Consider the following 3,557-nt stretch of genomic DNA (forward strand, 5'->3'; position numbering starts at 1 on the left):
ACCCATCCTAGTGCCCGCCCCCGCACACACGCGTGTGCAAAACACCCCTGCACACCCCTCACATGCGTGTGCAAGGCTTTCCCGCTCAACCTCCCCGTGCTCACACGTGTCCCTTTGCACACGCGTGTGCAACAAACAACCCGTGCTCACACACGTGTGCATCCTGGCCTTACACACCCATGGCTTTGCACACGCGTGTTTAACCCCGTCCTTGCACACGCGTCCCTGTGTGCACACGCGTGTGCAACGCCATCCTAACACACACTCCTGTGCACTCACGCGTGTAACCCTTCCTTGCACACGCGTGTGTAACCGTGTCCTAATGTGCATCCCCTTGCACACGCGTGTGCACCGTCACTGCCCGCCCCCTGCCGCACACATGCAGCCATCCTTACACACTCACACGTGTGTGCACCGTCCTTGCACGCACATCCCTGTGCCCACACGCGTGTGCAACGCCATCCTAACCCACATCCCTGTGCACACGCGTGTTAACCCAGTCCTTGCACCGCCATCCCCTTGCACACGCGTGTGCAATGCCGTCCTAACACGCATCCTGTGCTCACACTCCTTTGCACACACACACGTGTGTGCCCCGGCCCTTGCACACGCGTCCCCTTGCACACGCGCGTGTGACCCCATCCCAATGCACATCCTTGCACACGCATTCCCCTTGCACACGCACGTGCAAAATCGCGTTCTAACGCCCGTCCCGTGTGCACGCGTGTGCATGGTCCTTGCACGCCCGTTTGTGTACTCACACGCGTGTGCAATCCTGCGCTAACACACATCCCTGTGCACACGCGTGGGCGTGATCCTTGCACGTGCATCCCATTGCACACGCGTGTGCAACCCCGTCCTAACACACACCCCGGCCTTGCACACCCATCTGTTTGCACACACGTGTGTAACCTCGTCCTTGCACACCCATCCTTGTGCAAACACGCGTGTGCAGCCGTGCCCTAACACGCATCCCCGTGCACACGCGTGTGCAAACCCCTCCTAGCGTGCATCCCTGCACACCCCAGCCCTTGCACACCCGTTCTCATTGCACACGCGTGTGCAACGCTCATCCTATCACACATTCCTGCGCACACACGCACACATGGCCCTTGCACACCCATTCCCCTTGCACACGCGTGTGCAACCGTGCCACAACACCCATCCTTTGCACACGTGTGTGCAATCCTGTGCTGACACACATCCCGTGCACGCCATCCTTGCATACCCATTCCCCTTGCACACGCGTGTGCAACTGTGCCCTGACACCCATCCTTTGCACACGCGTGTGTACCCACCTTGCACACCTATCCCTGTGCACATCCCTGCACACACACGCATGTGCAAGGCCTTTGCACACACATCCCTTTGCACACGCACACGTGCAATCCCATCCCAATGTGCATTCTGCGTGTGCAAACCCCCCATCCTAACCCTCATCCCCTGCGCACACGCACAATCCTTGCACACTCATTCCTGTTGCACATGCGTGTGCAATCCTGTGCTGACACACATCCCGTGCACGCCATCCTTGCACACCCATTCCCCTTGCACACGCGTGTGCAACTGTGCCCTGACACCCATCCTTTGCACACGCGTGTGTACCCACCTTGCACACCCATCCCTGTGCACATCTCTGTGCACAAGCATGTGTGGAAGGCCCTTGAACACGCATCCCCCTTGCACACGCGCATGTGCAAACCCCTCCTGGTGCGCATCCCTGCACACCCCGGCCTTGCGCACCCATTCCTGTGCACACGCGTGTGCAACACTCATCCTAACTCACATGCCTGCGTACACGCATGTTAACCCAGTCCTTGCACACCCATTCCCCTTTGCACACGCGTGTGCAACCCCTCCTAGTGCACATCCCTGCACACCCCGGCCTTGCGCACCCATTCCCGTTGCACACGCATGTGCAACCCCGTCCTAAGCCACAACCCTGCTCACACGTGAGTTAACCCAGGCCTTGCACACCCATCGCCTTGCACACGCGTGTGCAACCCTGCTCTTACACCCATCCCTGAGCGCACACGTGTGCGTGATCCCTTGCACACTCATTCCTGTTGCACACACGCATGCAATCCCATCCTAACCCCCATCCCTGTGCACAGACGCGTGTGCTACACTCTCCTGGCACACATTCCTGTGCACACACATGTTAACCCACTCCTTGCACACCCATTCCCATTGCACACACCCGTGTGCAACCGTGTCCTAACACACATNGAAATTTGGGAGAATTTTGGGGGATTTGTGTGGGAATTTTGGGAAAATTTTGGGAAAATTTTGTGAGAATTTTGGGAGAATTTTGGGAGAATTTTGGGGGTCCAGGGATCCCCTCGGAGGGGGGGGATGGGCAGAGCTGAGGGTTCCCCCCTGTGCACACGCGTGTGCAACACGCCCCTCCCCCCACACGCTCACGCACATGCGTGTAGCACGGCCCAGCACACGCGTGTGCGACCCTGGACTCACACACGTGTGAACAATCCTTGCACACGCGTGTGCAGCTCACCCTTGCACACGCACCCCTGTGCACACGCGTGTGTGCAATGATCATGTGCATGTCCATTTGCACACGCGTGTGCACACCTGCCTTGCACACGCGTGTGTAACCCGGTTAGAACACACCCCAGTGCACACGCGTGTGCAAAACTCCCCTGGTGCGCATCAGCACGGGTGTCCCTTTGCACACGCGTGTGCAACGCCCGTGTGACCCTTCCTTGCACGTGCAACCCCTTGCACACGCGTGTGCAACCCCGCCCTAACGCGCATCCTGTGCGCCCAAGTCCTTGCACGCCCATCCATTTGCACACGCGTGTGAAATCACGCTCCAACACGCATCCCATGCGCCCCGGCCTTGCACACTCATTCCTGTTGCACACACGTGCAATCCCGTCCTAACGCACATCCTGCACACGCGCGTGCCCCGGTTCTTGCACACCCATCCCCCTCGCACACGCGTGTGCAACCGTGTCCTGATTGACATCGCTGTGAGCACACGCGTGTGCAAACCCACCCTTGCACACCCATCCGCCTCGCACACGCAAACGTGTCCTGACACGCATCCTTGCACACGCGTGTGCAGCACGGCCTTGCACACCCCCTGCGCTCACACGCGTGTGCAACCCCATCCTAACGCGCATCCCTTGCACATACGTGTGCAACAGCTTTCCTTGCACACGCATCCCTGGCACACGCGTGTGCAACCCCTCCTCGTGCACATCTCAGCACACACCGGCCTTGCACACGCGTGTGCAACCCCATCCTTGCACACCTTTCCCTGTGCACACACGCGTGTGCTCGATCCTTGCACACCCATCCCCTTGCACACGCGTGTGCAACGCTCTTGGCACACATTCCCTTGCACACACAAACGTAGTCCTGTCTTTGCACACCCATTCCTGTTGCACACGCGTGTGCAATCCTGTCCTGACATGCATCCTGTGCACACATGTGTACACCCACCTTGCACACCCATTTCCCGTGCTCACACGCGTGTGCAATCCCTCCTCATGCACACCCCTGCACATTCATTCCCCTTGCACACGCGCGTG

Source organism: Malurus melanocephalus, unplaced genomic scaffold (assembly GCF_030028575.1).
Source record: "Malurus melanocephalus ecotype Western Australia unplaced genomic scaffold, MMel_1.1 scaffold_2202, whole genome shotgun sequence".
NCBI classification, from domain to species: domain Eukaryota; kingdom Metazoa; phylum Chordata; class Aves; order Passeriformes; family Maluridae; genus Malurus; species Malurus melanocephalus.